Source organism: Monodelphis domestica, chromosome 2, assembly GCF_027887165.1.
Source record: "Monodelphis domestica isolate mMonDom1 chromosome 2, mMonDom1.pri, whole genome shotgun sequence".
Classification (NCBI taxonomy): Eukaryota; Metazoa; Chordata; class Mammalia; order Didelphimorphia; family Didelphidae; genus Monodelphis; species Monodelphis domestica.
The window spans coordinates 324165685-324190144 of record NC_077228.1 but is presented as its reverse complement, the minus strand read 5'-3'; the positions used below and the strand labels follow the sequence as shown (position 1 = coordinate 324190144).

Below are 24460 nucleotides of genomic sequence, written 5' to 3'. Positions count from 1 at the left end.
ATATATATATATACACAGACAGACAGACATACACATACACACACACACACATAAAAGTTAAGTTCCCTTGAATAAAACTTGTCTGAGTCTCCTCACTAGTGAAAATAGAATTGATAAGGAATAAATTAAGTAAGTTTAAGTTTATATGAATTCCTCCCCCCCCCCCCCCAGTACATCAATGTTGAATAATGGAAAGAACATTAGGTTTAGAGTTGAATGACCAGTGTTTGATTCTTGACTTTGTTAATTATTATGTTTTTGATCTAAGGCAAATGTGAAAACATTTCTAAAACTGTGTTTCCTACCAGAAAACAAGAGATTTAATTGAATGGATGATAAAAACTTCCAATTCAAAATCTATGATCCCAATGAGGGTAGCATCTATTGGTGAAGTCTGATAATGAGACATAAATACCAATAAAAAAGAGGGAAGGCAGTTAAATCTTAAGACCATATAGATGGAAGCCAGTGATTCTCAAGCGTAAAAGACCTCTTTGTTCTCTGAAGTAATTTGGGGTTGCTTTAATACAAAAAAGAGAGTTGGGAAATCCTTTCCCAATGATAGTATTGGAAAAAATACTTCCAGGACTACGTTGCTTAGAGTTCCCCAAGCATGGCCAATATGTGCAAGTCCAGGTGATTTTACTGACATGGGTAAGTCCTTCACTGATACAGATCAAAACCTTTGCATACCTCACTATAATTGATAAGTGGCTGACAAAAGTCATCACCTGATGGCCATTCTTCCAGGAGTGGGGAGACAGAAACTTAGTTTGTTCTTTGGATGATAGATATATAGTTTAAAACCAGGCATTTTCCCAGTAGCCTTTCTAGTTTGATATATCTTGCCAGAGTTTGTTCTCATTAATATAGCCTTCTGTAATGGAGGTTCAGGAACTTCCATAGAGTGGCGAAGTCCTTGAGAAGTATGTTAGTGGATGACAACATTTTAAATTCTGTATTAATAGAATATTTTCCACATGGTCTTTTGGAGTTTTTTTTCAATGCAGAAGTAAATCTCTGATTTAGTATTAAAAATCAATGGGGAAAAAAGAGGGTATTCTGAAGGTCAGGAAGTGCTGTGAATCCCACCATTGTTGAAGCACATCCATTCTGTAAAGTGGATAGATGAATTATAGATATCCTCTATCTAGTTCTTCAGTTTGGGCAGTGAAGGAGAATTACACATACCCAGTAGGAGAGACCTATGCCTCTGCTTTGCTTTCTCTCTGTGATGTTAGGCAGTGTAGAACCTTCCTCATTCTTTAGTTCATTCATTAAAAAATAGTGAAAAAAAAGAAATAGGGATCACAATTCTTGTTACATACCTTTTTTTTCTTAGACTTTAGTTTTTTTTTTACTTTATCAGTTACATGTAGAAACCATTTTTGACAACTGTTTTTTGACATTTTGGAATTCATATTTTCTCCATCTCTCCCCTTCCCTTACCCCCAAGTGGTGAATCATCTGATATAGCTTATATCTATAATTTCACATAATACAAATTTCCATAATGCTCATGTCATGAAAGAGAATACATGTCACACATATGATAGAAATCTCATGAAGGATATATATATATATATACATATATATATATATAGCGGAAGATGGAATACTTTGATTTGCACTCAAATTCTAATAGTTCCCTCTTTGGCTATGGGTAGTGTTTTCTTCATGAATCCCTTGTGGTTATCTTGGGAGACATGCTTGGCTGAAGATGATCTAGTCCTTCACAGTTGATCATTGTCTAATATTTCTGTTACTGTATACATTGTTCTCCTGGTTCTGATCATCCTGATATGTATCTTTGATGAATATTTAGAGGTAAGTTAAAATGCAAGAAATATACACAAATTATATACTCTGACTCCATATTCAGTGCTCTTTTCCTGGTTCCACAATTTGACCTATTTGGACTAGGGAAATTAAACCTGGATGGCCACAAGCAAGTTATTTAACCTCTTTGGACCTTAGTTCCTAATCCATAAAGTAGGGAAGTAGACTAAATGCCTTCTAATTAATAAACAATCATTTATCAGGCAACCCCTGGGATCCAGGCCCTGGGCTAGACCTAGAGGAGATCAATAAAGGTCTTTTCAAGCTAAATCCCAAGACTAAATCTAAATTGTTCAATAAATATTTAGGGATTGCCTCTGAAATTCAAGGTACTGTGATAAATGCTCTTGTTGTCATTTTCCAGTCATGTCCCACTCTTTGACACTCTATTTGCTCCCCCCCCAAATACTTGAATGGCTTGCTATTTCCTTCTCCAACTTACTTTACAGATGAGGAAACCAAGGCAAACAAGGTTAAGTGACTTGTCCAGGGTCACACACCTAGTAAGTGATTGAGGCCAGATTTGAACTCATGAAAATGAGTCTTCCAGAGTCCAAGTTTGGTACTCTATCCACTGTGCCACCTAGCTGCACAATAAATATTCTAGGAATATCCAAAAAAAGAAATATGAACAATATTTCAATTTGATAACTAATTAAACCTAATTGCTTTTCTTTGTAGTATTACATATTTCATTTTATTCATTTAAAAACATTATTCTGAGAGCATACATAGGGTTCACCAGACAGCCAAAGGGCTGCATGACACAGAAGAGGTTAAGAACCTTTGACATCTAACTCTGGGAAAGAGTGGAGCTAAATCTCGACAGGACTGGATAAAAGCCCTCATTCCTTGTTACCTGGCTTGGAGTCAGGAAGATCTGAGTTCAAATCTAGTATGAGGCACTTACTAACTGTGTGACCTTGGTAGGTCACTTTATCCTTCTTTGCCTCAGTTTCCTTATCTTTAAAATGAGTTGCAGAAGGAAATGGCAAACCACTCCAATGTCTTTGCAAAGAAAATTTCAAATGGGGTTACAGAATCAAATATGACTGAGAGGACACAACATTGTCAGGTATGTATATGTATTTTACATACACATATATACATATAAACATATATACATACACATACAGTCTTGCTTAATAGAATAGTCTTTTGAAGGATCTAGGTGATCCAATGGCTGGAGTGCTCTTCCTGCAGTCAAGAAGACTCAAATTCAGCCTCAGACATTTATTAGCTGTGTCACCCTGGGCAAATCACTTGACTTCTGTCTCAGTTTCCTCAACTATAAAATGGGGCTGATAACAGTACCTAACTCACAGGGTTGTTGTGTGGATTAAATGAGATATTTCCAGAGTGCTTAGCACAGTGCCTGACCATAGTAGGTGCTGTTATAAACGCTTCTTCCTTTCCCTTCCCTAAAGGCAGAGGCTTGTTTCATTTCTGCCTTTGTGTCAGGAACTTAATAACTACTTGATTTATTGATTGAAGAAATAAAAACTCCAACTGTCTAGGGACCTAATTGCTCCTGACTAACTCATTCCTACAGTCTTCATAATACCCACAGCTTGTGCCACCTGGGTACCTAATTTGTTTGAAGTATAGAGCTTAATCTCTTAATAGAGTTAGCATAATGAAGACTTTAAAGACTCTGCTTCTGAAAATGGACTTTTTTTTCAATTTGCCAAAAATGAGAGTAGTGAAATAAATTACATGCAAACTGGAGATGGTTGTTCCTCCTAGATACCTTTTCTGGAGTCATTATTAAGACTGGCACTGCATGTGTATTCTCTTCCTCAGATCTGTTTCTAAGCGAAAGAACTGAATTTCAGTTTCCTATAAATCAGTCAATTGATTCATGACCCATTTTCCATTTGAGAAAGACCACATTGACTCATGGGAAGTTCAGAATGTCCTTTCCTTGCTTTTTGTAAAAACAAAAAAACAAAACAAAAAACCAAAACAGGTTGATATAATAAAATTGAGTTAAACAAGGTTGTAAAAAAATGTTGATGACTAGAATAGAATCCAAAGCATCTTTCCCAGTAGTAAACATGAAAGGCTTTTTGTTTGAGTTATCGGTTTCTTCTGCATTCATATTTCTACACTAATTGGGAAAGTGGGATGATCTTTTTTAAGTAATATAAATAAATTCTTTTATTTTAATGGACTGATACTGGTATCTATGCACATACAGGTATTTGAAAATCATTTGATGATAGCCTAATTAGAGACTCCAACAGTTGCTTCTCTATACTCTTGTTAGACACAATACAGACTACATATGATTCTGCAAATCACAAATTTTACTCACTTTGCATTTAAAAAAAAAAGAAAACACAATTATAGGGAAATAGCTACCATACTTTGAAGTATTCCATAATTCCATTCCAATTCAGTTTGGCCCTGGACACAAGTAGAGACACACAAATTATTTTCTACACCAGATTACTACAAATTCAGGCAGAAATCAATTGGGGGCAGCTAAGTAGCAGAGTGATTAGAGAGCCAGGTCTATAGATGAGAGACCCTGGGTTCAAATCTGACCTCAGACACTTCCTGGCTGTGTGACCCTGAGCAAGTCACTGAATCCCAATTGCTTAGCCCTTGCCTCTCCTGTCTTAGAATTGATACTAAGGTAAGGGTTTAAAAAAAATAAATCAATTAAGAAGATAATATGATGTACTGAGTTGAGAATATTTAGGTTCAAAACCCGTTTTAGACACTACTAGTTCTGTGATCCTGGGAAAGTTACTTAATTTCTCTGAGCTTTAATTTCCTTATCTGTTAAATGAATGGGCTGGATGACCTTTTATACTTCTTCTAGATCTTGTGATATGATCTTAAATGACATGAACAGAAACATGGTAGGAAATGATTCTTCCATTGTGCTTTGCCAAGACCATAGAAAGGTAATATGTTTAGTAAGGGGTGCCATATTAGAGAAAGGAAACTTATAAGTGATATGTGCTCATTAGAAGGTGTCCAGCATAGAAAGAGGATTGGAAACTGTGCTACATGTGAACTGGTGGAATGGACTGGACTTGTTTAGTTTGGAGAATTATATGACAGTGGGAGGATACAGTTAAGACTATTAGCTTGAGGAGCCAACGTTATGTAGTTGAGGAATAGGAATTAAATTTACATTGATTGTTTACAGCTGGCAGAACTAAGACTAATGGATAAAAAATAGAGGTAGATTTCATCTCAATTTTAAAAAGAAGCTTTAAATTTGGAAAAGGCTATCTATCAGGAGGAAGAGAATTTTGCATCCTGGAGATCTTAAAGTAGAGTCTAGATTCCAGTTGGTTAGTAGTGATAAGGAAGGAATTTTTCTTCTTTTATAGATTGAATTAAATGTCCTCTGAGATCTCTTTCTGATTCTGTGACATCTCAACAACTAGAATGGACTAGAAAATGTAAAAAAGGCAAAACAAGGCATTTGTTTTTAATTGATTTTTTTGAAAGTTTCATTACATGGTAATACAAAATTTCTCAATATTAACCAAGTCACAGAAAATTCTTAATTCAACAACTCTAAAGTAGTATTCAGATTATTGTACCACAAGATAAAATAAATATGAAAAATTCCAAGAAATATGGAAAGACATGTCAATTGATAGAACAAAGGCAGTAGAACCAAGAGAGGAATAAACACAATGGTTATAATAATATAAATGATAACAATAAGAAGCAGGCAGAATATTGAACTATTATGAATAACCTTAGTCCTAGATTAAGGATTAATAAAGATTAAATGATGCAGTAGCATGCCTTCCTTCTCTTTGCAGAGGGGTATAGAACTGAAGAATGAGGTATGCTTTGTCAGATGTGACTATTATATCAGTTACTTATGCTTAAATACATTTTGTTGTTTAAAGGAAGACTTTGGTGAGGGGTGAATGTTAAAGGGAAATGTTTGTCAGGAAAACCAAAAGCAGTAACCCCCCCCAAATTAGGAAAAGAATACTTCCTACTATTGGGCATTAGGAGAGACTCTGTGCTATGGTGACTAGAGAGCTGGTCCTGGAGCTAGGAAGAACAGGAAGTATAGCCTTTCACACATACTATATCACCCTGGGTAAGTCATTTAGCCTTTCTATGCTTTGGCAACTCTGAACAATGATAAGGCCTGACTAGAATTGGTAGATTTCCTTGGCTGAAAGTTCCCTCCCCAATAGATTAACAGGTTCAGGACCTATCCCCTTTCCCTTAAAGACATTTGACAAAAAGTAGTAACTTGATAACATACAGGATTCATTCAATATTATATACAACCAAGAAACATTCTAATCTAGATATCAGTAAGAAACATATTTTTATATTAGAAAAAATATTTTTCTGAAATGTGGCAATAATTTTCTGAAAAACATTGTTGTATTTCAGAATCATTGCATATATCACCAGTTGATAAATGGTCAAAGAAGATGAACGTAGTTTTCAAGGGAAGAAATTTAGACTATTGACAGACATAAGAAAAAATTCTCCAAATCATTAGTAATTAGAAGAATACAAATTAAAGTAACTCAAAGGAGTTCTACTTCTTACCCCTCAAAATGGCAAATACAGTAAAAATAAAGATCAACTATTATAGCAATTGCAGGTGGGCAACCACAATAATGTATCACAAGTGGAGCTACAAATTTGTCTAGTCATTTTGGTAGTAATTTGAACCTATGTAAGTTACTAAACATACTCTTTTGTCTCTGTAATAAAGTTTCTATGCCTTTACTCCAAAGAGATCAAAGACTTCATAAAAGGTCATGTGTGTACAAAAATACTCAAAGCTTCTGTGTGTATGTGTGTGTAGTAACAAAGAACTGAATATTAAGAGAATGCTGTCAATTAGGGAATGGATGAACAAATTAAGGTATATGATTGTAATGGAATATTTTATGTATGTTATAAGAAATGAAGAGATAGTTTCAGAAAAAAATGAAAGACTTCTTTGGGTTGATGAAGAGTGAAGTGAGAAGAACCAGAACATTTCCCCCCTATAACATCAACATTGTAATTTTGAAAATGTAAAAAATCAGAAAAACACAATGACTAATCACAGTTCCAAAGTAAGCAAGATAAAGAATGATTACCTGTCTTCTGGCAGAGGTGAAGGACTAATAAGCAAAAAACCCAAACATGCGTCTTTTGTATATAGCCAATATAGAAATTTGATTTGCTCCAGTAAGTTTTTTGTTTGTTTTTGTTTTTGTTTTTTGTTTTTTGGCAAGAGGCAGAGAAGGGAGTTAGGAGAAAAGTGGATAAAAGCTCAATGCTTAGAATTGAAAAAAATGAGTTCAATTAAAAAGAATCATTGCATATCTCATCTTCTAAAGATAAGAAATTGCCATCAAGGAACATTAAAAACAAATTAAAATAAAGAGCATTTAAAATATTTTGTCTCTCTCAATGAATTTATAATAAAACATTGAAGCATTCTACATGATAGAAAATGGCCATAGCTTTGGTGTGCCATGTTTGCTTTCTAATTTTATTTTTATGTGGTAGATTTCACACTCTTACTCTGCAATGCTAAAAAGAATTCGTTCAAGTTCAAAAACAGTGAAAATGACTAGCTTTTAAAAAGCGAATAGAGAGAGTATATAGACATTCACTGAAAATCTCATATGCTTTTCAAAGAGAATAAGCTATCATAACTATTTTCCTCTCTGTTTGTGGACCATCATTCCTTTCTGAATGAGGTTGTATTACATTTTTTTATACTGATAAAAGGTAAGTAAGCTTTCTTATTTTTGAAAATATATAACAATGACAAGAGTATGTATCTGAGAGCAAGTATGTTTCAAGAGTACTCTCTCAAACTCTCAAATGCATTTGGTATCCAATTAGAAATGGGCAATAAGGAATACCAGCCAGTCTGGATGTGTCTGTGAAAGGACTAGCTACGTATTTGATTATGAAAGAGGACAGATCAGTGCTATTCTTTTCAAAATCAACTACAATCAAACATGACCCAATTTGCTGCAGGAAACAGAGGTTAGTGAAGAAAGGTAAAGGGTCAATGACTCCAATTAGTCAGGTAATAAGCTTTACCAATTGTGAAAAACATTGGAATGATATGATCATCAGGTCAGTGAAGTATCTTTCTTGATTCACTAAATTGGAAGACAGCTTGGAACAGCAGATTTGATTTGAACAAGCAAATCCATCAATGACTCATTCATTTACTGCATTCAATCATTTCCACAGCTGGTATGAGCATTTGTTAAATTTGAAATGAACAGAAGTCAACGTGTTACATTAATTACCTTATGAAAGCAATTAATGTAAGCAACATATGCATAAAGATTATCAAGTAGAATTGCATATGGCTAATTAAAGTTTCTCTTAAAGGAGACCTGTTTAACCTTATTTCAAGTATCATTTCGGAAAGGGTTCATTTAAAATGGCCAGATGGCTTGGCTGTGGTGATTAGCTGCACTATATTAATGACATCAAAAGGGAGCTAAAACCACGTAGCTTACTATTTGGTTAACAGCAAACATACTCTGATTATTTTCAAGAGGATTTAGACATTGCAGGAAAGCTTAGACACTCAAAATCCAAATTTAGGAGCTAGTCTTTCTGGAACCAAATGCTGTATTATAAATTTAGGAAACTAGCAGTAAATTAATCTCAACTGAACTTATCCTAGTGAATTTTCTGTTGACAACATATAACAGAACTTCTCCTGACTGAAAAAGTTTGACCTGTTCTTAAGTTATCTATTTTAGAACTCTCATTTTATTAATTTCATTCATTCACTCATTCATTCATCCATTTAGGCAACAAACTAAACAACAAATCTATAAAACACTAGCTCTAGTCTCAGTGCTTTCCAATGCAAGATTATATTTAATGATATAGAGAGTCTGGTTTGACTTTATATTCTCAAAATACCCTTAACTACAGAGGTTGCCAATTCTCTCTCTTAAATTATTAAAATGTTAAATTTTCCTCACTATTTAAAAGACCCATTATTTTCTTTGTGTAGAATACAGTTCTTCAGTGATGCAAACAATAAACCAACAAACTGTTCCAGACACATTAGTAGCCAATATTTGTAAGTTAATGTGGTTGAAAATAAAATTCATCACCTGGTGGCCCATCTGGTGATTAGCCTCTCCCATCTCATCTAGGCTGTTCTTAGAAGAAAAACACAAAAAAAGTTCATTCCATCTCCAGGACTATCCTCAAAGTATTTCCAGCTTGATAGGATCTGTCAGATTTGTGTTCTTCTAACGCAGCTTTGGAGAATTCAGTTTTCTTGAAGGGAATGAATTTATTCTGGATGAATTACATTCTTTCCCCAATCCCCATTGAAAACACATGTTTTGGATTCCACTCCACTATCACATCCCTCCTCCTGAAAAGCTTAGCAGGAAACATCATCACTAGATACTGTTTCAGCTTTGGTATTCCCACTTTGTCATAATCCAAAGAAGCCTCTACCCCTCTTTAGGAGGCCTGGAAGGGGCACCATAAATCTCCATTTCCTCCTCCATATGAAGAGGGCTCAGAAACCCAGGAAACTTCATTTTCCATCATCATGTCCCTTCTCTTGCTCATGCACCGCCCCCCACCCCAGCCCAGATTTTTAGTTTTCTTTTGTGTCTTTTCTTCCTCCATCAGGTGATAAGCTCCTTGAAAGCAGGGGATTTCTTTCTTTTTTTTCTTTTTTTTATATCCCCAGTGCTTAACACAGCCTTGGGAACACCACAGGACTTAACAAATACATATTGTATTTTATTGAATTTATGTTCTTGTTCTTAAATGGCCATCTTCTGACTAAATTTCTTTCCTGGGGACAGTTGCATAGCTCAGTGAATTGAGAGCCAGGACTAAAGGTCCTAGGTTCAAATCTGGCCTCAGACACTTCCCAGCTGTGTGACCCAGGGCAAGTCACTTGACCCCCATTGCCTAGACCTTACCACTCTTTTGCCTTGAAGCCAATACACAGTATTGATTCCAAGAGGGAAGGTAAGGTTTTTTTTTTTAAATAAAGTTCTTTCCTGTCTCTTTAAATACATTCTACTTTTATCATTTCTGCACAATCATGATTTTAAAATCTGAAATCTTTATTTTAAAGATCCATTATAGTGGTACAAAGACATGGCTTTGTGCCTCCCAATGACTATTTTATTTAGAGTTTTAATAAGGAAGGAAACTCTCCAGATCTCTCCCATTTCTTGGCTACCTGAAAAATGCATTTGCTGGCAGGAAATATCCTTACCTAGGGGAGGTAGCAGGTCAGCTGGGCAGTTCAGACTGGCCATTGATTTTTATTTTACAGAGCTCTTCTTCCTTTCTATTTGATACATGGTCTTTATCTCTCCTCCCCTCATCTGGACACAATAGGCAATAGATTCCAGAACCTTCTTTGATTTATTCTGAGTTGGATTATTTTAGAATTGAAATTTACCATTGAAATTATTTAATTCCATCTGTTGATTTTATTGCTGAGGCCCTAAGAGAGTGACTTGCCCAAGATAACCCATTGAGCTGGCAGTCCCAGTTCTATTTAATTTTCTATATGAATGATGAATTTAATCATATTGTATTAGTCATAGAAAGGAAACCACAGAAGTTACTATATTTTAAATCTCCTGTCAACACCAACAAACATTCATTAAATGCCTACTGTGCAAATTTGTTGGTTGTCGTCCCTGATTTGTGAAATGTGATATGTAAAGGTTATGGAATAATATTACACTGTTAGAAACAACACATTTGAAGAATTTAGGAAAGCTTGTGCAGACTTTGATAAACTCATGCAGAGGGAAATAAGGAGAATCAAGAAAATGATGTATATGTTGACAATCACAACATGCAAGAAAATAATATTGAAAGATTTCTAATCAATGCAGAGATAGCCACTGATTTTAGAAGAGTGACAGGGAAATGGATCCTCTAGCAGGTAGGATATGGAATGAATTAGGACTATGTTATGGGATATAGATATGATTTGTTTCCATTAATTGTACTTCTTTTGTTAACACGGAGAATTACAGTGAAGTAACAGATGTGTAAAAATAGATCATCAACAAAACATTTAATTAAAAAAGAATGTTTTTCTAATAATTATAGCAAAGTCTTTGTAGGACCACTTGTATTTAGGTTAAATTTACTCTATCATTTCAGTATGTAACTTCCCTTATAGTGAGACTGATTAAGAATCATTTTTATTTCATTATGTTTTTCTACTTTTAAAAATGAAGAGAGAAGAAATAGAAATCTTTTCTGAGACTAAGTAAGGGATTGTATATAAATAAGGTTTCCCCAGTCCTCACAGTTTCTAAAATGTATTGTCTTTTCCTTTCATCATTTGGTTAGGTCATGACTTCAATGATATTAATGACCCTTTCTACTAATTTTAAGTGCAGCTAGGTGGTACAGTGCAGAGTCTATAGTCAAGAAGGCTAATATGCATGTGTTCACATATGACCGTAGACATTGCTATGTGACCTTGGATAAGTCATTTAACCCTATTTGCTTCAATATCCTCATTTTGTAAAACAAGCTGGAGAAGGAAATGACAAATCACTCCAGTATCTTTGCCAAAAGAACTCCATATGAGGTTACGAAGTCAGACATGATTCAGCTATCACCAACATCACTACTACTTCAACCACAACCACCAACACTAATTTTAATGATTTGAACTGCCTACATACAAATCCATGCAATAACAAGCCATTTTATAATGGGATTTTCCTGTACAAGTCATTGTGTTTTACTTAAAGCCAACATTTCTCTTAAATAAATATGCACCAAATATTGAAGAGGTTCATTGTTCTTTCTGTAAAACATTTCTTTCCTTTGTGAAAGAATTCCTAAATGGATCTCTTTAAATGGTCAGCTTCTCCAATATATATTTTAAAATATAATTCTATTTATATATCAGTTCAAGATGATAGGCAGCTAGGTGGCTTATGTTAACCAAGTCACTTCATTCCTCAGTTGCAATTTTTTTCATGCTATTTCATTTTGATTTTGTAGAAAAGAACTAAAATGGCAGCTAAATCTGGAAATATCAAATGTTTAATTAAAACAAAGATTGGCCCATTGTTAATGTGTCTTATAACTTCACATTGGAATCTCTTACAAATGGATAAGGAGAATATTTACAGCTATAATTTTGAAGACCACCCATTAAAACATTTGTCCAGTCTAACTATAGTTTAAAATAAAATTTCATTTTTTGAGTTTCAATTAGTTGAATGAGTTATAATTAACATACACAGGCTGTACAGTTCATTGTATAATTAAGGACTTTTGACTAAAGAGATTAAGATGATACTATTTCTTCCTGGGCTCTTCTTTCCTAAAGTTACATTAGAGAACAAACAGCATTTTGATAAAAATGAAACTCTTGAGCATTTTCTTCTCTTTATTTAAGAAGAACTACAGTTTTGTGATTGTTTCTCTGTTTCAAAAAGTTATTCCCTGCACTGTTTTGAAAGTAGTACCTTTTAGGTCTTCCAAGAATGTTCCCTTTTTGAAGGTCACAGGTGTGCAGCAACATGAATAATTTTCAAGTTCCATGATATTTAACATTACCCAAGGGACATTTGTTATCTAAAGCTTATTTCCTAAGATCATGGAGATAATTGGAAAAGATCAAGCAAATTATCACTTTTTGATGCAGAAGTCCATTAACTGAAAAAATTGTCAACTACACAGTTATATTATTTGAATCATTATCCCCAAACATTTTGCTATCCACTATAGAGAGAATAGTCAAATTTTTTTTGCTATCTCTTTCTCTGAAACCATATGCGGAACTAAAGTATCATTGACTGATCATTATTCATGATTTTGCTGATGTGGAGAGTGCCTTCTGCTACTCACTACCTCTCTAGGCCTAGATAAACGATTTGCTCCCTGTGTGACCCTAGCTTCCTTTTCCTCATCTGTAAAAATAAGGAGTAGATAGTATCAAGGGTCCCTTCCAATTAAGTATCCTTTGGCATTCCATCCTACTGAAGAGTTTTCATTTCTTTGGTTTCCATCTGCTGGCTTCCTTCAAGTTTTAGCCACAGTCCCACCTTCTGAAAGAAGCTTTTCACAATGCTCCTTAATACTAGTGCCTTCTCTTTGTTGATTATCTCCAATTTATCTTGTATATAGCTTGTTTCATACATGGTTGTTAACTTGTTTTCTCCTCCCTCAGACTGTAAGTTTCTTGAGAGCAGGTACTTTTAAGAAAACTTTCTTTGTCCACTTCACACTTAGTTCCATGCCTAGCACCTAGAAAATACTTAATAAATGCTAGTTGACTGAGTGGTCCTTTTATTCTCATCTTTACGCATATGGTCAAATGAGATCATATTGGTAAAGCCCTTAGTACAGTTCTTGGCACATAGTAGATGTTAAGTAAATGCTTATTCCCTTCCTCCCATACAGGGCTAAAAGTCTCTGAGATTTGATGTCTACAAAAGCTACATAGACTGAGGTGCTACACAGCAAGACAATTCATCTATGAAACAAGAGGGAACCTGCCTAACTCATTCCTAGTGTAAACAACTCAGACAGTTTTCCAAGTGAGAGATGAACAAGTCATATTTTCTGGAAATTTTTCTTAAGCTTGTCACAGTTGAAGTGCATGAAAATCTCACTGGGACTCAGTCCAGAGATTTCTGACACATATTACAAAAGCAAAATTCTTTCTGGTTGTAATCTTTTTTTTTTTTAACATTTCATTTTCCATGCAGTTAATAAGAGAACTACAAAAAACAGAAATAGCCACAAAAGGTCTGAAGGGTAATCTGGCTTTGGGAAATTTTAGATCGAATTCCCTGTGTTAATGCTTTGGAATGTCATTTTTTGAAAAAATTGTACCCCATTTTATAGAATCACAGTTTTAGGGCTGGAAGGAACCCTGGATGCCACCAAGTCCAGTTATGTCACTTTATAGATGAGGACATCTATGTGTAGAGAAGTTAAGTGATTTGTGCAAGGCTGTGCAGCTAGTAATTGTGTCATGGGATCTGAAACAAGAATTTATCAGTTCTAAATCCTGAGCTCCATATGCTACTCTTTGCAGGTAGAATTTATAACATAATATAAAATAGGTTTTTTTTAAAAAGGAACATTGTGGAGATGAGAAATTTCTCAGAGTAATTAATTGTCTTTATATGTTTCAAAAGAAATATGGTTTCCATTGTTTTTCCAGTAAAACTTTATAAGAAGAGGATTTGGATTTTTAAAACTGTGGTAAATTTTGCAAAACAGAAACTTGTGCATCTTAGAAGAAATATAGTTAACCATCTTAGCTTTTCAATTAAATCTGTTCGTTGCTATTAATATAATTTAAGTTTTAGGGAAAATCAGAATTATTCATATATCTGTTTTACTATTCTTCTAAGATTCCTTGAGAGCATGATTCATGTCGTATTCATCATTCTATCCTCTACTGGGCCTAGTACAGTGTTATGCACTTGTGAGATGCCTGGTGAATATTTGTATTATGGAAATGCTGAGAAAAATGACTAATTTTCATAATTTACTGAAACTGCTATTATGATAGGAATTATTAGACCAAAAAAAAAATAGCACCTTCTTCCAAAATTCCAAATAAAAAGGAAGAAAAAGAGAGGTGGGGATTAAGGAATGAGACAGCAGTAGATATCAGAGGACTGATATTTTATATAAACAATATAAATCTGTAGTTTCTTTTTTCATAATAATGTAGCTTTTAGTAAACTAATAATTTCTTGGCATTGCAACATTAATTAACATTTTTAAATTATCTCTGTGTCAGGGAGAAGAATTTATAATCTTCTACAAATCAGATTATTTTTTAAGCAAGTAGGAATTGTCATAGGAAGAAGAGTCTTTTGATATTTAACTCCAATCATCTTTCCACTGTATTATATTCCTTTGATTATAAAAAAAATAATGATGCTTATGAGGTGTGGGAAACCTTTTTCCTCCTTCCTGAAAATAAAATGCTTTTTAAAATATTTAAAAAATACTATCTTTAACCTGAGTCATATTGTTGACATATGATGGAAGATGAGATTTTAATGTTCATTTTTTGAATGTTCTAAAAAATATTATGGCCTTTAAGTCAGTGTCTACTTTTAGTGCCAAAGCAACTTGTCAAATATGCAAACAGTTAATTTATGGTCTATAGGCCAAGCAACTATTTTGACTGATTGTTTCATCCAATTAACGGATTTTGAATTAGAGGCATTTGTGAAGCCATATTAATTATATTATATATATACACACACACATATATATATAGCAAGTGACGATCTCATGAATTTTTCATCTAGAGGTAGAAAGACCTTAGAGAAGGGACTTGTCATTATTCTTCCTTTTTCAATTTTCACTGAAAGGGTTATTTACTTCAAAAAAGATATTTTCATTCTTAGGTTCACCTATTTCTGTTGCCCATTGTTATCTAAAAATAGAGCTCAGCCCAAGTTTCCAAGGCCATGGGGAGTTGTCTGGGAAATGAGGGATATGTCTCAGGAGATTGAGCCTTCAAGTGGTAAATTAGCAGCAGAAGCAGATGATCTGTTAAAACAAAAATTCCTTTCATATTAAAAACTCCTTAGGAAAAAATGAGAAATTAAAAATGGAAACCAGCAAGAGTAGTTTCCAAGTCAAATGTTCATCACTGTTTCCCTAGAGGGACTGGTTAAACTTTGTATCAAAAACAAGAACTTTGTTTCGATGGCTGCTTTCTTTGTCAAGGGGGTTGCTGGTAGGAATCATGGTCATTCATAGAGTTGGAGGACCTTAAGTTTGAGTCCTGTTATTGCACTGGACTGGTCAAGTCATCGCCCTGATTCTCCATTTCACCATCTGTAAAACGAGAGGCATGATCACCAGGGTCCCTTCAAACTCTTTATTTCGGATCCTTCGCATTAGGTTAGGGTTAGAGTTTACAGATCACTTCCAAGGTCCCTATCAACTCTGTGGTTTAAATGAAAGATCTTTAAATGTAACAAAATTATGTTACATAGCCAGGAAAATATGTGGTTCATCTGCTGAATTTCACACAGATTTATGAAGTGCCTTCTACTGACTTAGCACTGTGTCAGATATTATAAGGATTTCAAGAAAAGGAATAAATTATGGTCTCCTGCTTAACAAATTATGACTACTAGGAAACAAAAACCCTAGCAATCTCTCATGTTAATTAATTTTTGTTCAGTTGTGTCTAACTCAGTGGCTTTAATTGCGGTTTTCTTGGCAAAGATACTGGAAAGGTTTGCCATTTCCTTCTCCAGTTTATTTTACAGATGAAGAAATTGAGGCAAAGAGTTAAATGACTTGCGTAGGGTACACAGCTTATAACTATCTAAGGCTGGATTTTAACTCAGGTGTTCCTGATTCCAGATCTTCTGCCCTATCCATTGCACCACCTTGCTGCCCTAAGTGCTCTGACCATTATTAATACTGAAAGTATCTGGATTATTTTTTTTTAGTACTTATCTCTTTTTGAGAACCATGCTTGCAGTAAACAGTCTAGAATGGAAACTATAATTAATAATTATAATTTAATTAATAATATTCACATAGTAGTTTGAAATTGGTAAAGCATTTTACATATGTTATCTCTTTTTAGATTCACAAATAACCCTATGTAGCTCTTACTAGGAAAATATGTGTGTGTACACACACATAGATAGATAAAGCAGGAAAATATCTCTATATGTATACATTTACATGTTTGTAAATCTACATAAGGATTCAGGAAAATTATATAACTTCATATAAACTCCAATATATGTATATGTATGTATATATATATGAATGTGTGTGTGTGTGTGTGTGTGTGTGTGTAGTATACTGTTTATGACAGTAAGGAATTTTTTATACCAGTGCAAACTTGTCTTGAAACTTAGAGTCTTAGAGAATGGCCTGGGGGCACTGAGAGGTTGAGAAGGTTGGCATGGGTCATGCAATCGATATGAAATAGTTAGGAACAAAAGGCTTTTGATTCTGAAGCCAGGTCTCTATTCACTCTCTCTCTTTCTCATATTCACACTCATAGACACATTGTCTATATTTAAAATTTAAAAAACATTTTATTTAAAAATATCATTGTAACACCCAATGAATCCATTCCTTCTCTCCCCCAAAAGAGAACAATACAATCGCTAGAAAAAGAAATACACAAAGACAACATCCGATAAGCTATGCCTCATTCTATATTTCCACTTTGAGAGGGAGACATGTTTCACTTACATTCATATATATTATTAATCATGTTATATACCTGAGAATTTGTAATTACCTACGGGTCATAGAGCAAAGCCAAGACTAATAGAAAATTTGGCCAGATGATGCCTAATGTTGTCTCTAATTCTCTAATTCATTGATTGCAAGCAATCTGGAAATTCTGACAGTCTTTCTCAATTTGCTTCATTAAAGCAACTTTATGGTTGGGATACACAATCCAAAGAAGAAAATAAAAGTACTAACTCCAGAGTAGATTTTTTATGATGATCTGAGTGTGCCTACAAAATATATAGACCAAGGTTATTTCTACATGGGCCAAACAAAATGCAAGACTTGCAAGTTGAACTTTTTGGCTCACCATTTAAAGAAGGTTGCTGATTCATTCAATTTTGAAGCCATAGCATAAAAATCATTTTTTTTAAAGCAGGGAAGCTAGAGGCAAATATATAAAGGTCTGGCTGAATTTTAATAATGAATAACAAATTAGGTAAATCTTAGGTAAAGAATGAACATCCTCAAAATATTCTCAAGGGGCAAAAAAAGCACACTTGAACATTTTTCCACTGAAAGAAATATCAAGAAAATGTTAAAGGTTATAGCTTTCCAAAGATATGAGGCAGAAAGCATCTATAAATTGGGAATAATAGTGTACTGAGGTATGGAGACAGACCCTTGATGATTGCCTAAGGTCACAGATCAATTCTGGTTTCCTAACTCTAAGTTCATTTTCTGTTTACTACATTCCTTTGCATAGTATTTAAAATCACATTTCTGAACAGTCAGGGCAAGACTGGAGGTGGAAAGGATGACAAAAGCAGGGAACTGAAGGCCAGACTAGAAAGATGAAGAAAAGGATGGTTCCTTTTGGTCCTCACTGCTCCCAGGATACACTAGTATGGGATGATTTCTGCAACAGGCCATGCATGGTACAGCTTTAGGGATGACTAAGTCTGTTCATCACCCTCTTCATACTCCCTATATTGAAATTATTATGAATTGACCAAATGTAAAAATGGAAGTGGGGTAAGCTAGCTGGCATAGTTGATAGAGTGCCAGGGCTAGAGTCAAGAATACCTGAATTCAAATGTAGCCCCCAACACTTACTAACTGTGTGACCCTGGGTAACTCACTCAATCCTTTTGGCCTCAGTTTCCCCATCTGTAAAATGAGCTGAAGAAGGAAATGGGAAGCTACTCCATATATCTTTGCTATGGAAACCTAAAATGGGTTCATGAAGGGTTGGACATGATTGAAAAAAACAACTAAACAACTACTGCCACAAAGATGAAAGATCTGCATTTCTTATAGCTAGGTCTCTTAGGCTTTAAACTCTAGGTAAACTGCTAAGTTTAAGAAAAAAAGCATTTATGAAGTAGCATATGGCCATTTTAATCTCTGATATGCTAATTCATAAGCAGCCCAAGCATTTCACAGTTTATCTTCAACTACATAAAAGGTCCCCCCTGTACTTGGAGCATAGCCTTCCTTTGGAAGAGCTTCCAAAGAGGCAGCTTGGGATCACTGAAAGTGCTACAGTTTTTCAAATGCTATCCAGCTTTCTTCTCTTCTTGCATGATGAGGCAGAACAAATTTTCTGGGATGTCTGCCACCCACTACAAGTAATTTCAAACTTGAGCATTTGGTTTATCTTAAGTATGTCTTATAGTTAAGATATTGTACAGACTATGGTTAGTGTCAAAGTTATGGACCCGGGATAAATGCACATGTGATTGTAATAATAATTATTGTCACCTTTGGGGTTTATACAATGAAATAGTTAAAAAATTTTAAAACTTGATTCAGTAACACCCTAAGTCAATAATTAAGTCAGGGGTTCCAATTGGATTTACCATTCTCTCCCCTCTATAGCTTGGTGCATTTGGTGCACTAGATTTGGAGTCAGAAGACCTGAGTTCAAGTTCTGAGTCAGAAACTCAACTATGTGACCATATACAAGACAAGTCCCTTAATTTCTCTAAACCTAAATTTCCTTAACTGTAAAATGAGAGCTTTGTGCTTGATGGACGTCAGGTCCCTTTCATCTCTAAATCTAAATTCTATGTCCTCTTGCTTTTTTTCTTCTTCCTGGGTTTTCTGGAAATAAATGACAGTTTAGTCTTTTTTTTTTGGGGGGAGATTATAATAGCAATATAATAGCTAATATTTATTTTATGCTTTAAGGCTTTTCAAAGAACTTAACATGTGTTACCTCATATGATCCTCATATGACCCTGTGGGTCAAGAACTATTATTACTCATTTTACAGATGAGGAAACCAAGTCTGGAAGAGGTTAGATTATTTGTCCAGGGGCACATGAACAGAAAGTGTCTGAGGCAGGATTTGAATTCAGGTCCTCCTGACTCCAAATCCATCCATCCTTGTATCCACCACCCCATTCCTTAGTTCTTATTATTCTTGAGTACTTAGCCAAATCCCTAACCATTCTAAAATGAATATTTCCTCTGCTGTTACCATTTGCAATCTATCTATACCTTATTATCCCAACTCTGTTTATTCTTCATAAAATAAAATGTGTTCATTGTAATGGATGTCATTCTCTGCTTCTTTTAGGATCTCATGAGTATCAGCACAGCATTTTGGCACTCTAAATGGTTCATTCAGCTTCTCTATATGACCTGCTAATGTGTTTTTCTATTCATATGTGCCAGCTTTGCTAACATTCTGTGGCTCGTTTGTGCCCAACCATGAACATTCCATCACTTTTTGGGTCTCTGCTATTTGGAGTTTCTTTTTTGGGTGCTTCATGAGTTCAACCTTTAGGCATTTCTAGCAGAAAGAATTTTGAAATAAAAAGATGATCTTTTGCTGTAGGGAATAGTTTGGGATCATTAAAAGAGCTGTTCAATTTTCTGATTGCAATGCAGTTTACTTTCTTCCTTCTTTGAAGTTTTTTTCCTTACACAATTATCGATACTCAGAGACAGTACAAGAAATGTTTATATATAGTTTTGGGCTACCTCAGTGGGCTGCCTATTCAGCTTATGGATCTGAACCAGCTTATCTCAGCTCTTCAGCTACTGCTGAAGATTCCAGCACCCACAGTGAGGATCAAAGCTGAAGAGACTCTGGGCTGTCCAGTCAAGTTTGTCTGACCTGTGAGCGAGCCACTGGACCAGTATTTCTGTGATGAAAATGGATCAGATTTCTTAGAAATACCCTTCACTTTCTAGACACACAGCTGAGTAACAACTGGATCCTGAAATTCCCCATATTCTCTTCCCCCAACTCATGGTTCTTGCTCCTGGAGGCCAAAGGGTCACTACCTGAGTGTATCCTATAAGCTGTATCTCTAAACCGGGCTTGGGACTGGGTTTACAGATGTGACCAAGCCTTCTTCATTTCCAGTTGAGGTGATTATTTGGGCAGTATGTACTTATTATCCACTTTGTTTTTAAAGTGTGAATGTATAGGCATTGCTAGGTGAGATGACTAAGTGCTGGGTAAAATTACTTATCATTACAGTTAGAGATAGAATGAAACTAATTCAATCAATTAATTTATCTATCTAAGGAGAACATATAAACCTTAGTTAACCTAGTTAACCTTATCTTCTTTATGCTAAGTAATGTTTCATTTCCAGTAAGGTTGAACAATGACTCCTCACTGAGGGCTACCAATTATTGTTTTCTCAAAGTTTAAATTCTTTATGGTCCTTTGTACTCATTTCACCTTCTGTCATTCTGCCACTATCATTATAAAAGATGAAGTTGTACATAGGATGGAGAGCTGGTTTGGATTTTAAAAATCTTTTTCATGATTTATTATGGCCCAAACAATGCATCCCTCACCTGGTAGTCAGCTGTCTGGTGATATGTCTCACTGCATTTATTGTAGCTGGATCATTCTCTGGACACTAGATAGAAATTTGTTACTGGGTTAATGTTTGGGTTATTTACTGCTTGATAAAACCTTATAACTTGACCTTAGTTGCTCTTTAGAAAAATCAAAGTCATCTCCATTACATAGTATGTCAGAATTACCAATAAAAACATTCTATTTGATTCTTCTTGTTACCCTTTGAGTTCAGAGCACTGACTCTAAAACCAAAATTCCCTCCTAACCATTCCTTTATAATGCCAATTTTACTGATGAGGAAACTGAGGTCCAATTGGGATCAGTGGTCTAGAGCCAGAATGAATTTCAGAGACCATATAGTTCAGGGTCTCATTTTATAGGTAAGAACACTGGAGTACAGGGAGAGTGACTTCCCAGGATACCAAGATAGTTGATCCATGTCAAGAGGGATTTGAAATCATTCCTTCTGATTTTCCATAGTAACACATAACTTTCAATTAAATAACTCTTCTTTGCAAGGTCTCTATATACAATATAAAATGATCCTCCGTGCAACTTCTCTAGCTTTATTTATTCTTTTTCAAACTTTGCTAATTTGAATGCATCTCTACTCCATCCTCATGAAGTAAGCTGAAGCAATGTTGACACTTTTGACATAACTTACATCCTCTCTTGCCTCCCAGTACCTTTTTCTAGTCTTTCTTCTTCAAGACACCCTCTAGAATTAGGTTATTGGGATTTCCTTGTAATTGTATTTTTTGAGCTGTTCACTAACACACAGGTGTCAGGGTCTTAGTAGCATTAAAAGCTCCAAGATTCCTTCCCAGTTATGCCAGTGCTGCTCCCAGTGAGGTGATCCCTGCCTCTACTCTCCCAACCCTTTCTTTCAATCTTGTGGTTCGGTTGCAATTATCAAATTAGCTTTGGAAAAGGGCATGCGATGGAATGTCCTATGGATCACCTCACCATCCACGCCCATCACTCTCCAGACCAAAACACCTTTTTCTGGCCACTACTCTCCTAGACATGCTATTTTACCATTTTAGAAAATAAGCTCTTTGAGAGCAAAAACTGTTTCACTTTTTGTATTTGCATTCCTATTGGGTAGCAAGGCGTCTGGCACACAGTAAATTCTTAATAAATGTTTTTTTTTCATCTTTTCATTCATAACCCAGTTCAATTTTTATTAAAAGATGCTTTGTTTCCAAAGGAATTTTTCATTTAGGTACCATTGTATTTTACAGAGGAAGAAACCTGGGCATAAAGTCTTCTAAGTACTCCATCAAGTTCAGGGCAAAATGCTTTCTATGGATGCTAAGGAACTAAATATTCCCCGAACTGATCTCTCATTTATCCTTAGTCAATCAGTCAAATAGCATTTATTGTGTTCCTACTATGAGCTAAGTTGACTTAGAGTATGGAAAATATGTAACAGCACTTTCAGTACAGAAATATATATTCCCAGACTGCAGATTAGAAGCTGGGGTGGATTTACAGAAGGTGTGGGAGAATTCAGCTCCCTCTTATCTTGGATAGGCAAACAGAAGGGATGGAGTGTCTTTCCTTTGAGACTTCAGGATTCCCCATAGAGCTATGATAGGTGAATCAGGCTGAGCACAAATATCCAACTCTATTATGGCCAATGAGCCAGCAACCCTCCCAAACTTTTGCACAATTATTATTACAAAGAGCCAGTTGCCCATATGTACTGCTTCTCATTATAGTAATCATTCTTCTCCTTGCTACCCTCAGAATCTCTATTTTTGATTCCCCTCTGACTCACATTTTCTCTCCAATCCTCTACTGAAATGCTTAGGGGCGTGTAAACTAATATCAGCTGCTGGAGGGCTTTCTTAGACATATTAATGCCAGCGTGGCACTGGTGACTTATTAGATTATGACCAGGCAAAGCTGAGGAGGAGACTTGAATTGTCTCTTTCTTGATTTCTATTAAGAATTATTTCCCATTATTAATCCTGGGTAAACAATGAGCCTGGCTGAAAAGAAGACATCTGAGACATTTCCTTTTGAGTTTTCTATTTCTTTGATAATCTGAGATGCAAAACTGCTTCCATAGAGACTAATAATGATTCTTGACACTGACTCTGGCTCTGTTTCATAAGAGATTTACAGCACACATGCACTTGCACACACATGTACCTAGAGTTCGGCTCTAAAAGATTTTGAATTAAAAAACCATTTTCTTCTACCTGTTCAGAAGCCATTTTGCTTAGCTTTTTTACATTTGTGTTAAGGTTAAAGGCTAGCTTTGGTTACCGTCCATACATAGCAGGCAAGTGCAATTAGCAAATGAATGTACTGAGCTTTGCTTGTACTTCTCTTCCCAAGGTAGAGGCTGCTTTAATGAAAAACTTCTTTCCTGATGATAGCTCTTTGTAGAGCATGTTTCCATTGCATAATTTGCTCGATTTTGCCAAGTCTGTTGTTTCCCATCAGGAAGTCATATGCATTTTCACATGCTCCTAGGTTAGCAAGATTTTACTTAAGGCAATAATTAGATGTATTAGGTGTATAAAGAGAAGCACAAATGATGAGCTTCTCATCTTTTATTGGAGATATTAATCTAACACTTTGTATTTAGTCTCATCAGTGATCTTACAATTTTATTGGATACACTTTAATTTTAGCACTTTTAATTCTCCACCTTCCATGCTCAAAGCCGCCTTACTATTCCTTGGCTATTCAGGACTTGACTTAACATTCATCCTCTATTTCTTCTTTAAGCCCATAATCTTCTGTCTTAGAATGTATTTATTCTAAGGTAGAAAAGCAGTAAGGGCGAGGCAATTGGGTTTAAATGATTTGTCAGCATCACATAGGTAGGAAGTATCTGACACTAGATTTGAACCCAGCACCTCCTCTTTCCAGACCTGGTGATTTATCTACTGAGCTACCTTGCTGCCCCAACACTCATCCCTTTTGGAAAAAAAATTTTTTTCTTATAAAAACTTATTGGTCCTGGTTCCCAGTCCTCTTTTTTAAATGATCCTGTTAAATAATCACTTAGCCAATCTGATCAATTCATTTGAGTTCAAGTATTAATGATTGGTAATTTCTTTGCAGATAACATATATTCTAATTCCTTTCATTATTATACTATTATGTATTCTAAGACTATTTAATTCCCAAGAATAAGAACTATAGTATTTATAAATACTATGGAAGGGTAAAGGAGAGTTTAGTTGTGTGTGTATGCTAGTTCATATATGTATATTTTTAGATACACATAAACACACATACCTTTATTCCAGTTATCATAGCACTCAGGACAGAATGGACTTAGGAAGCAACTTAATTCTGCATTTTATATATGAATAAACTGAGTTACAGAGAAACTAAGTGATTGACCACTGTGACAGAGGTAGTAAACTACAGAGTTGGGATACAAACTCAGGTCCTCAAATTCTTAGTGAATCTTTCAATATAATGTTGTCTTTGGTTTTAAAACATGTACACACACATATATGGACAGAGACACATATACATTCATTTCATCTTAATGTAAAAATATTTAAAGCCTCCTAAGATTCTAAATATTCAAGACCTTATATTGTTCAATTATCACAAAGATTTAAGATATGA

At 34.9% G+C, this 24460-nt stretch overlaps 1 protein-coding gene across 2 annotated transcripts in view; it reads right to left on the bottom strand.

The window, feature by feature from the left end:
- The window catches only part of KCNQ5 (potassium voltage-gated channel subfamily Q member 5), a 702995-nt gene that overhangs the window by 322615 nt on the left and 355920 nt on the right, over positions 1 to 24460 (bottom strand). The window lies entirely within an intron of this gene.